The sequence below is a fragment of the Prinia subflava genome, chromosome 1, assembly GCF_021018805.1.
Source record: "Prinia subflava isolate CZ2003 ecotype Zambia chromosome 1, Cam_Psub_1.2, whole genome shotgun sequence".
Lineage (NCBI taxonomy): Eukaryota > Metazoa > Chordata > Aves > Passeriformes > Cisticolidae > Prinia > Prinia subflava.
In genome coordinates, this window is record NC_086247.1 from 18,361,297 (window position 1) to 18,374,608 (window position 13,312).

At 36.1% G+C, this 13,312-nt stretch overlaps 1 protein-coding gene across 4 annotated transcripts in view; it reads left to right on the top strand.

Annotated features, from left to right (window-relative positions):
- Window positions 1-13,312, top strand: part of ANGPT1 (angiopoietin 1) — a 168,491-nt gene that overhangs the window by 98,530 nt on the left and 56,649 nt on the right. The gene's annotated exons all lie outside the window — the stretch shown is intronic.

Here is a 13,312-nt window from a genome sequence, read left to right on the forward strand (position 1 = left end):
GTCAGATTTTCCTAAATTAAAAATGTAAGTCACTCTATTTTATCTTAACTTTATGCCATGATATTTTAAAAATTGTCCATCCATGCATCCATCTATCCATCCATCTGTAAATTCTCTCCCAGGATAAGTCACAGTAGGAAAATTATTTTGTTTTTCTTATAAGTCATAGTATTGAGGATTTTCCAGTTTGTGAAAGTGAAAAATATGATATAGCTAAACCAATTAATTTGAAACCAATCTGGTGATAATCACTGTTTTTTGATTCCAGAACATGAGATACATTTACTCCAGTAATGACATAATCATATCAGAAGAATTATTTTTAGATCAATTTCAATAAATTGGGACACTATCTGAAGTTTTTCTGCTAGGAACCTATGAATAATATAGCTGGGTAATATAGAGTTACAGGGCTGAACACAAACTGGTTTTGTTCAGTTGAACAGTCTAAGGAGCTAACAAAGTCCCTAGAACTAGAAGAAAACCCTAAGAAATCTGTTTTGGTGCTTCCACTGTGCCTAGGGATCTGTTAGGAGAATTTCTGAAGACTATAAAGGCAAATGAGAAAGAGGAAAAAATAAACCAAACCAACCAGACCAAACCAACCAACCAAAAAAAACCCCTCAAAAAGCCAACTGAAAAGGTAAAAGCAACACACATGAAATTTTTTTAAAATATGAGTGGACCTAAATAGAAAATCCAGATCCTATTTTCAGTGTCAGTTTTGCTACAGACTGGTTTTGGGATGTAAAACTTGGAATTGTTTGTGAGTTCAGTTTCCAAAATACCACCCACCTCTCTCCCAGTGTGAGCCATTCTAGAGTTTCAGTTGCATGTAATCCTTCAAACAGACACTCTAATAGGTCACAAAGCCTACAGAGAGTCAAATAAATGCAGGGTACCATGGGGACTCACATGTCTCTATTTTGGCCTGGGTCTGTGGCTAAACACACTTGTCACATTGCCTGTGTATATTTCTATATTTCAGGTAGGGGCAAAATCGTTGGCAAAATCTGCCAGTATATTTCTACAGAAGAATTTCTAAAATAGAAGCACCTTCAGACATGAGACTTCCAAAGGAAATGGTTATTCATTATGGTGAATATTAAAATAACTATTTAAAGATGAGGTAATCTCCAAATTAAAGTGTAAATAAATGCATGAAACTTTTACCTTTCTCCAACAAAACAGAGCAAATAAAATCATAGAAGTGAAGGCCTGATTAATCACAGAGATGTTGCATAATTACATCCAAAACTGTAAAAGAGCTTCACCTGCAGCCAATAAGAGAGATCAAATTATAGATGGAGATCAAATTACTCTTTTAAAAGGTCATAAATGGTTTTATGCTTATTATTTTCTTTAAATTGGTAATTTCTCATTCTACTTAGAGTATAATTTGTCTTAAAGTATTATTTATAAAACACATTGTTGTCACTGTCAAACAGCACATCTGTAACACAGTAAATAATACCATGGAATACTTTCTAAGCTGCCACATCAGAAAAACTATTTATGGAGAAGATATGGAGTGCTAAAGTAAACAGTCACAGGAATATTACTCAAAAACTTGTCAACCCCAAAACAAGGCATATAATATAAATTATGTTAAGCAATAGATAATACAATCAAAGATGTGTATGCAAATTCAAACTGTTTCAGAAAGTATATTGGTCCACTGGGAAATTATGTTTCAAGCCAAATGTCACAAAAGGTGCCCAGACAAAATTACAGTGTCTTTTATTCCAGTAGAAGAAAATTGATTGAATTTCTATTGTGTTAAAAATAATTTGTATAACTTGTGATAACTGCCTAGGTAGTCCTACACACAGGATAAAGGGATGTAAAATTCAGAGGGAAAACATATTTAACCATAATTTTTCTGTTGTTTTCCTATTAGCTTTTTTCCTTGGCTGTCTTCCAGACATATAATACACCTTCCAGGCATAATAACATACCTTGCTGAAATGTTTGGCCTAAGTTTACCTCAGTAAACTAACGGAACAGGAGAGAATGTTTTGTCATAAATGTCTGATTTGTGACCTCTTAGTAAAAGAGAAATGAAGAATTATCTTCCTCTTGAATGCTGACAGGATGCTGAGCTTAATTCTCAAAATTATACATGTATATGCTCAGAATTTACCTCTCCAGAAGTGCCCATTGAATTCATAAAATAGATAACATAGTTAGTGTCTTTCAGAAAAGGTACAAGTCTCCTAGTTTACGGGTAGGAAAAGTAAATACATCCAAAAGTTTATTTGAATGGAGTTCATGCTTTTTTAAGGTATAGCAAGTAACTTATTTTTTAAAAAAATTAAACACTAATCAATCTATTCCACTTCCTAGTCCAAAGCTGATGTGATGTAAAAAATTATTCTGAAGTGAAAGAGTGAGAATAGACTGAGAACTTCAAAGAAATGGCCTGAAGGTTACAGGCTCAGGGGAAACTCCATTGACAGGAGCAGAATTGCCTCAGCAGTGATGCTGGCCTTCTTCATTAGACAGACTTCAAATGCAGCTTTTGTAATACAGGCTAGTATTTAAAAAACAACAACAACCCAAATTAAATAAATAAAAACACCCAAAACAAAAACAATCAAAAACCACAAAAAGCCAAAACCAAACCAAATCAAAAATCCTGGTGGGAACACAAGACAGAAAAAGAGAACAGTAGTTTTAAATATTAGTATTTTTACAGAAAAAAAAAGTTATATTATATTGATTCAACAATACATTGGAATCCAATAATGAGGATATTTCAATCCACTAGATTTTATCATATAGGAGAGCAAGGTTTTATGATACAGGTCTTGATCATATTTCTTCTGTTCATGGAAAGAATAATGCTAGTACTCATCTGAGATATATTTTGAGGTGACAGCTTGTTTTTCCTGATACCATTTCCCTGTAAATATTAAGCCCATGACTCCTCTTGGTACTCATCCTTGACATTATTAAGTTTTTTTTCAACATGATAAGACTTAACTGGTGAGGCAGAAACTTAAACTGCGTCACATCAATCACTTCATTATTTTTCTTTCGAAACATAGAAGAGTCTTTTGTGCCAGGTGCAGATTTTGTGCCAGAAGATTTTGACCAGCTTTGGCTGAAAGCTGTAGGTTTGAGGTGGATCAGGATTGTGCTTGAAACATCATTTAAGAAACAAGTTCATAAATGAAGGGACAGACATTTTTTTCTTATACCAGAAATTGAATTTTAATTATCAATGTGTTCTAATATACTACAGTGTAATAGCAAAGCATGATGCTTTCAATATACTAATTACTTTTTAAATTTTTATTGGCAAAGAATAAATTAAAAGCCTCAGACTTGACAAAGTTAGAATGCCTACCCCAAAACTTTGAACAAAATCCAGTTTAATGCACTGAAATCATCTGGTGTTCCAGAGTTTTTAACTTCCCCAAAGATGTCAAAGCAGATCACTTCAGCTAAGGTTGACATTATGTGTTCAAGATTATGGAAAACATCAGTTTTATCAGTTTCTCTCTACTTCCTCCATCTTCAGAGATTTTATGAGCATGAGGTTTTCATTTTTATTAAGATATCTTAAAGCATAACAGAAATACTTTTAGTTTAAAAAAAGATCAGAAGATCACTATCAGAAAATGTTCATGGGCAATTCACAAAGCTCACTATTGCAAAGATACATTTCAATATGTGATCTGCTCTTATTTATATTTTGAAAGCTGGAGAAAAACCGAATCTTTCTTTTGCACTCAGTGTCGGGGAAGAGAGGTGTCCTTACTCTTCCTGTGGCTGGAGCTGTTCATTGAGCAAATGAACTGGAAAATTCTGCAGGGCTGCAGTCAGAGGCTGCTCTGACTTTGTGCAGTCGTGATGTTCAGTTAAACACACACATCAGCACCACCTTTTGTGTTGTTTTTTCCTGTCCAGGTGCTATGCAATTCCTATTTTTGGTAAAGACTCCTTTATTGATATGCAATTTCAGAGATGCTCAGAAAGCTCTGTTGGAAAGGTTTTTGGGGTCAGTCTTATCTGACTCACCTAACATCTTCAGAGCTCAGGTCTGAACTTCTTTTAGATCAACAAAGTAACTTCTGCCCAAGTGAGTTTTTTCATGATGAGGTGACCTACAAGTCCCCTTTTTCTCCATATTATCTGATAAAAGGTAATGATGTTAGTGCTGATATTTATATGATCACTACCTGTGTTGTTCTTTTCTAAAATGAAAAAAAATCAATTCCAAATCATCGTGTTTTAAAAATAAAAATATTTCCATACCTTGCTTAGGCAAGAATACCCTTATTTCAAAGTTATGATTTAAATAAAATACACAAAGTTATATTAGGTAGTAGCAACTTAGGCTGTAGTTTAATAGAGATTCAGTTCTGAAATAAGTACATTTGATTGTCCAGCATTTGAAATTTACATCAGTGGAAAATATTTAAATTCTTCAAAACAGAATTGTGGATTCTGATATTTTATCCCTATTAACTTGTTGATGATCACAGCAGGAGATCAATATTTATTTGTACTGAAAACTTTATACTGGAAGTGTAAATAAATTCTTGACTGTTAATATTAAAATCAATTACCCACCCTCATTCCTACAGTATAGGTCAATGCCAAATCCCCCTTCACTCAGTTTTGTGAAATTGGCATTATTCACTCACACCAAAGAGATTAGGGAGAATATCAGCATATATAAACTGACTAACAGCACTGTTGGTGTCACCCAAATGGCTTGCTAGTAAAAAAATTTCTTTGTGTGCATACCATTGTTCAGATGGAAACATCAAATGCACATTAGGGTGTCTGTGTGGAAAAATATAAATCAATTAAAGAAATATGGACACTAGAAATATTAAACAATGCCAGCAACTTAATCTCCTTGTACAGTTAGTGAAAGACCTCTTTAGTTCTCCTCTCAGTGAATAGCTAGTTACTCACAAAACTGCTGTCTCAAGCAGAAACTCTTAAGGAACTATATTGCAGCTGGATAATTAAGTGTCTTTATCTCTTTGTAAATGGACCATAAGGCATTCTACTGCAGCTCACTAATGAGGACCATTTTATGGTATTCTTAAGTGATTTCTTTCAAATGCACAGCGATTTGAAGTATTATTGTTCTTGCCAGTCACTAAGGCTGGATTTATTGGGAAACAAACTTGATAACTGTAGATAATTTATTAGGTATTAAATAATTATACCCTGGAGAGGGTGAAAGCTCTCTACGTTAATGTCATTTTCCATGACCGAGTTAATTCCTGCAGCTCTACAGGAGGGGAATTTTGCTTTAAATGATTTATTTAATAAGTTGTTGGATAGCTTGAGTGCTCTCGCTATGCAATTGTTTGCCTTTCTTACTACAGACTCTTAGAGGCTGCGTGGGAGGTCAAAGTAATGTTCTATCAGCTGCTAAAACATTTCCGTAAATGTTAACCTGAGACGTCTAATTGACTACACCTTTTCTCTTTCCTCCCCACGTTAAAAGTATTGATTTAAATTCTTCTATGTAATGAACCTTAGTGCTCCTAACATATCTGGTACTGGAGTAGAGCCCAGGCTGGTAGAATCATTGTAGCCCTGCTAATTGCATTTCAGCATGGCCTGGCAGCTTCTCTGGGCCGTACTTAAGTGAGGTTCACACACCTCTTTGGGCCTCCCACATGCAGGAGGGTGATGCACGTAGCCATTAAAGGCTGGAGGTTGAGAGCAAAGGGACTATTTTTGCTTTTGTCATTTTTCCTTGGAAAAAAAATCCTTCCACTTTTCCATCCAGTCTGGGGACTGTAGGGTCACAGGGTGAATCAAGGTCATGGAGCTGCTCCAGCAGAATAAACAACTAGTATAACCAACAAAGAAACAAAACAACTAAACAACCAAGCAACCAAACAAAATCCCTAACCTTGTCTCCCCCCTTTTGCCCCTACAACAAATCCAAACACTTTCTGCAAGATCTCCTATTAGCTGCTTCATTCTGTGGCCATGGAACCACTCCATAAAGTCCAACAGATACAGGCAGAGCAGCACTGCTCCTGTAAGTGACATTCTGTGATTGCACCACATTTGGGGTTGGGACTAAGTGCTCCCTTAGATATTCAAAATGTGCATGTGTATTATACACATGCCTATACTGTCATAGAGTCTGAACATTTTAATGAAAGCCAGCATTTTCTACTGTCATCATTCAGCAAATGAACATGCCTAAGGAAGAAATTCTGGAGGGTTTTTTTTTTTTTTTTCTCACCATTTCTAAAGCACCCGTATGAATTCAAGGTAAGCTCCCAGGGAAATCCTGAATGAAAGATGTAGGAGGTGTTACTTGCCAGTTAATGGCTCCAATGAAAATATTATTTTTAAAATTGTTACAAAGGAATAGACAGGAAATCAAAAAAAAATATTGTACCACATAATCCATGGTGTGTTCAATTACTGTATAAAGCACTGGAACCCACATTGCACCAAAAAAAAATCTACAAAGACAGATGACTGAGTATGTGAAATACCATTAATTAAACCTATGATAAATACTTCACGTGGTGCAAAAGATAATAGAAAGAGAATGCAGTAAAAATTGTAGGTGGCTTGAAGAGCACAGGTGTGGACTTACTGACACTTTCAGCTCAGAATGTAGTGTCACCAGCTGGAACACTCATGGTAAAGCTAACAGTGGGAAATTGTCCTTCACGTGGTGTCTGTATGGAGTTCCTTGGTAAGGGATACTGAATGATGAAAATTAACATGGCTTCAAAAACATAAACTGGAGAAATCAGTGGAAGAGAATACTTTCAAAACTTATTAAAGATGTAGTTATTACCTCTGGTGAAGAAAGAACTTATACTGCAAATTCCTGGATATGCTTTTCTGCACTTATGCTGTCCTCCAGTCATCTGCTTTGAACATCTGTTCATATTGCAGAGTCCTTTTCAGGCCAGGTATCAGCCAAGCTCTTGCACAATCTTAGGGCCCTCCTGAGGAGAAAAGTCCTGAAGGAAAAGCAAATAAGATGAAAATAAGTAATTATGAGAGTTTAAGAAGAAAAAAGCAGAAGATGATGGTTGAAAGATCAAGTCTAGTGAGGAAGCCCCATGACTTCTATGGCCCTGATGCTGGAGATGGGGCACTGCAGAGGCTGGAGCAGCACTGTGACCTGGGATATCTAGTCTTATAACTTTGTTTGGAAATAATGAGGGCCTTGACAATACAGTTTCATACACTAGAATCTGCAAATTTACAATCTATAAACTTGATTATGGTGCAATAGTTCTACAGAAATAGAAATACTTTATTACAGTATGTCACAATGAACTTTCCAAGTTGCCAGTGACCTGCTCTTTTTGTCAGATTCAGAGCAATGTCACAAAGAAATGTTAGCTTTAAAAGCATTTTGGTGAATGCATATTTTGTTGAAAGGAAAATGGATGTCCGAACTCCAGTCCTAAACTTCTTTTCACCTCCCTAGAAATCGAAAATGAGTACACAAGCAATGACATATCTGAAAAGAGTGCTGGGCTCCAAGACATACAGAAGCAGCTGTCATACTAGTATCCCCCCATTTTGTTTTTGTTTCCTAAGATTTTCAGACTTTATGGAGTTGAAAACAAAACATTGAATAATAAAGTAGGAAATAAAGTTGACATTGGAGAAAGTTTTGAATCAGGTGGTGATAGTTTTTCTTTATTTTTATTTTATCTTATTTGTTTTTCAGTAATTAGAATTGGGTAATAACTACATATAAATTCACATTTAAAACTTCTAGTTGACTAACTAGCTGCATAAAAACTCCTGATACTTAATCAAAAATGAGTAACTGAGATTTTTTTTTTTATTTCATACATCTCAATGGATTGCAATTTTCTAATTATTTTTTTGCATTGGTTATATTGAATGACAGTGGTAGTTTTAATAATCCAGAAACATGTTTTTTGGAAGAAAACCAGATAGCATGTAATATGTACTTGAATGAAAATGTGCTTTCAAGTCCATTTTAAGTGGGACCCAAGGGTGCTCTTGCATAGCTATCCATTCAGTTCATAGGCATGACTGTAATTATCTAGAGCAGACCTGAATTGGAATCAGCCTTCAGGTTTGTGCATTCTCCTTTGGTTTGTGCAACTTTTGCAACACAATGGTGCTGTCACAGGGTTGTCTTATTGCAGGCAATATTGGGTATCACAGGCAGCTATTAGGCTGCAGTTTAATGTTTGTTCTCAAGCGGGGGTTGGTGTGTGCAAGATGAGACACTGAAAGAGCAGACTATACCTCTGGCTGTAAGTCAGCAAAAACTGTAAGTCTTGGCATATTTTTCCTCCTCAAAACAAACAAACAAAAAAAACCACTTCACCTTGTTCTGTCAGATCTGTTTGTGGTTGCTGCTGCTGAGTTGGGGAGCACATATATCTGTGTGGGCAGGGTTCCAGGCCTCCTCACTGGGTAACAGTTTGAGTAACATCCTTTGGATAACATCAGCAAATTTCTGGATTTGATTCTTCACAACCCAGGCACTATTTGCCATCAGAACCATCAGGAATTTAGTTGGTGCACAGCAGCTGCACCCAAATGGCTGGGAAAGAGGTCAGAGACATGGGGTCACCTACAGAAATGCAAGATTCACCACAATATGTCTGGAACAACGACAAGATCAAGGCAAAATTTATTTGCAGTCAGGATCTAGACAGAAGCCTGGCATCATTTGGCAGTCCTTGTATGACCCTGTCCTGGAATGTAGCAGCTTTAGGTAAAATCTGTCATTTTACAACCCTCTCCTTTTTGATTTTTTAGGAGTTGCTCAAAAGGGGACATAAATTTTTACCTCAATAGCTTTTAATAGCAGCTAAAATTTAGGTCAATCATATATGCCAATAAGATATGGAGAAAGACTTTTCCTTTCTGACTTCAAAAGCATGAATGATTTTTTAAAGTACCTTTTTGGTATTTCTATTCTAGAAGAAAATTAGATTTATATAAATAGAACATTGAAATAATTAAAATATAATAATTCACTCAGACACTAAAGAAATCTCAGCATATCTGTCCAAATAAGTCACTATCATGCAGAAAAACAAACAGCTGTTTTTCGTTTGTTGTCAGTATCACTAAAGCACATAAGAGCCTAGTGATTAACTCAATCTCAACTGATTTCACAAACACAGCAGTTCAGATCTCAAATAATTTAGGAAGTATGATTGTGATTTATTGATTCAGTCAACATAATGAACTGCATTTTAACATTCTGAATTGCTTATAGAAAAGATCACAGATGCCTGATGGAGACCTGAAAAGTAATGAGACAAATTAACTTTCTCAAAAACAACCAGAAATCTCAGGTTAAAAAAAAAAAAAGTAGATTATTTTATTTTTTTTCCTAGCTGAGATGAAATTAGATAATTTTCATAGAACTAGGAAAAACAGATATTGTATGCTTTCAATTTCATATTCCCAGAGGACAATATTAGATTACTAAATATTTCATAAGATACTTTTTCTTAATAGTCAGTTTGTATTTCTTTAAACCTGGGCAGAAAACAAACATCTTCCATTTGTGATACCTGTCAGGAAATAAACTAATTAACTATTGATTTAATCTTACAACTGATAGCAGAAAAATAGTCTCACTCCACATTGGGCAAACATAACTACAAATCAGTTAAATTTCCCTGAGTACTGATATTGGAAAAAGCCCTATATATGTGAGCTCTCTCACTTGCAAGCACAGGTAAGCCATTCTAATTAAGCTGGAGGGGCTGCAGCCTCAGGTGCTGACCCCACTTTCTGCTGAGGGAGCACGGGCAGCAGAGGAGCTGCTCAGTCCTGGTGCTGCACAGCCCGTGGTTAACAGAGACCTCATTGGTTTGGGTTCCTGCTCATCCACAGGGCCTGGGCAGTTCTGGATGTCATTTCCTGTGCTGTCTGGACTCCAGTCATGGTCCAGGACACGGAGGAAACAGCTGGAGGACTGATAACTGAAAGAAGTAATTCCCATCAAGTAGGGAAAACCAAACAGCATAGCCCAAGGAGAAAGATACTGGGCTAAAAATTACCCAGAAGACTTGTGGAAGTGTGGTGAAAAAATTATCGTAGGCTCTCCTTCTGTTCAGAAAAACAGGACTTTCCACACAGGCATTATTTCTTTAAAGAAGCATGACTTCACTACCAGTTTATTCATCCAGAGAAGGCAACCAAGAAACCCTCCAGGGTTCCAAATCTTGGCTGAGCATTCAGGTTTAAAAAATGATAATTTTATTTTGCTCAACATAGACTTACCTTTTTCTTCAGGTACATAAAACTCTGTCATAAACATTGTATTTGAAAACAGCTAAACTAACATTAGAAGTTGTGTAAAGTCAATATCTTGAAGCTGACAAAGGAATTTAATGGTTATGTATTTGGTTTTAGAACTAATTTATTTGAACTTTCTTACTTTTAAAAAAAATTACTTACACATCTACCACATGTGAGCCAATACATCATTCTTTACTTAATGTATAAAGGATTCAAGGTCTATGTAATGTAGAAAAATTAGTCTATAGCTATAGTACATAGAAGTAGTTTGGAAATTATATGGAATATTAAGTTAGAATAACAACAGCAAATCTCAGAGAAAGCATATTTTATACTAAAAGCACATTACCAGTAACATTCCTGAGTATTAATTTTCTGTCAAGTTTGGGCTGTTCTTGCAAATTACAGTGTGATGTATTAAGCAAACCTAAACTTTAGCTAGTCATGCTTAATAAACTGTGCTGCAATCTGTAATAGTACAGGTCCTTGTGAAGGAGATGGGCTTTTCTTCCAGTGGGAGCACCAGCTCCTGAAGACAGGGGTGAGAGGCACCCAAGGAAAGCCACCTTCTCCTGGCTACAGAGGAATAAAACCCCTGGTGCAAAAACCCCCAAATCGGGGTTTGCTTACTTTAAAAACTTAGTTTAAAATCCAATATTGGATTGCTTAGTTTTTTAAAAATTATATGTATGCTCTCTCTGTGGTCTCAGCTACTTCAGCTGTCTGACCTTAAGAGGAAAGATGGACTTATCTATGACATTAATCTTTTTCAGCTTCATCTCTCAGACAAACATCTCTTTTATTTTGTTTCTTTTAGTTTTTAAGAATGAGAAGATAATTATTTCTAAAGATGATTCCTAGAGATCCATCTCTTTATAAAATTAACAAAGCCCTTTGCTCTGATATTAAAATCTGACCTTGTTTAAATTTTTGATGATATAAACTTTAGAACATACTCATTTTTCCTTCTTTCTAAGTTTCAATTACAAAGGACTCAAATTCAAATTTCCTTTATTGAATCTTAGTAGTTATTTCCAAGTGGTTTTCAATGTGTGTATAATACTTGTGTAAGAGATAAGATAATCTCACTGCATACAGCTACTAAAAGTGTTTTAAGGCTGATGGAAATGAGCAGTGCCTCTGCACCAGTAAATATAATTTTTAGACTGGAGAGACTGATGTCTTCAGTTGAAACAACAGCATTAGAGAAAGTCAGGCCAGAAAGAATGGATCCATTCTAAAGCCCTCTGAAATCAATGAGAGGCTTTACTGTAACTCCTCTAGGCTTTGGCTCCAGCCCCAAGTAATTATTCAGGTTGGACTTTTTCCACAGATACTAACACCATCTGATTACAGAAAGCACCATGAAGTCTTTAATTAGCACAAATCACGAGGACGTCAGTTCTATAACTTACCTAAAAAATGGCACTTTTAAGAGAGTGCCCATTTGATGTGAATCTTGCTAAGGACCTCACTCTCTGCCATCTCACAGAGGGTTTTATTTCTGTTGATGGTGTTGAACAAAAATAATAAACATGAAGCAAATACATGGAAGAGGAGAAGTAAGGGATTTTTGTTTCTTAAAATAAAAAATTAAAATAATAATGTAAAACACATATAAGGGAAAGAATAACATCATTTTTATATGCAAAATGCCTACCTAGAGAGCAGTATAGTCTTACGGTCAGGATTGGATTTCTCACTATTTTTCTATTTTCACCTTCTCATGGAATGACTGAGGTAAAATATTTAACCTTTTTTAACCTCAATTTTCCCCATTTGTGAAATGGTATTAATACCAAGTGCTCTGGCAGGAATTTGCCACCCTAAAATACTGCTGAGGTGTTCAAAGGGAAGATAGTATTTCTAATTGCACACTCTTGGCATTGTTCTCACCATCTATGGCCCAGGTAGTCCCACATGCTGTGCAGGGCCATCGCCTTGTTGCACATCAGCATCAGTTTGTAGCAGAGCCCACTTCACTCAGAGTGAATAAGACATAGTCCCTTTTGTATCTACAACTCACACTTTCAAGCCAAAAATGAAAAAGAAGTATCTGTCACCAGAGGATGAGTGTGTCTGGAAGACTTAAATATTGTATCCTTATTATAGGGATTAATGAAGTGCTGGCCCGAACCCTGCACATCACTTAAGGACATGTTTAGGAATCTGAGTAGACGGATGGATTTCCATGGGAATGCTGATGTACTTAAAATATGTGTTGGTGGAATGAAATCATATCCTTCACTATTGTGTGGGGTCATGCTACTTTTGTTTGTGTAAGTGAAGAACACTCTCAGATGTTACTCCTGCAGGGAATTTCCTGGTTGTTCAAGACTGGGATTCTGAACATCTTGCACTCCTGATTTCTCAGCCCAGACTCATATATATATGGTCTGTCTGTAATATACAGGATCTAGATCTGCACTGGTGTTATAACATTAACTGTTTCCCTATGCTGAGCCAAAATGAATTCTATAAATCTTGCCTCTAGGCACCTGACTTCAGTAGCACTGTTTTTCATTTTATTGTATTTAGCAATCTCTATGAACATAGACGTGTAAATAATTAAATTATTCTCTTCCAAAGAATAAATTTAGGCAAGCAGCTGCCTTACCCTAACCTCCTATGCTGCTCAAAACTCATTACTTCATGCACAGCACAAACTTTCTCCTTCCAGCATTGCTGTCTCAGGTGAGCATCTGTGTCAGATCACAACACTGAACATGTGTTCCACCTTCATGTGCCATCTCTGGGGCATTCTTTGGCAACCTTGCAGGTAGGACTTTAGTCAGTGGCAATGCCTGCAGTGGCACAGACCCTTGCACTCAGAAGGAACATACTGGGTTACCTCTCAGCAGATAGGATGCTCTGTTTAGCTATTTGTATCATGGCTTCTTCTGGTGCCTATTCTGCCATCTGTCCAAAAACTTCATACTAGTTCTTTACTAGAATTTGTGCAATACATCAACTGTGTAAGAAAGAGTGCAATTATTTCTGTGTATTTTTAAAAGGGATGCAGTGTGCAAAAGTAGACTTCCTAGAT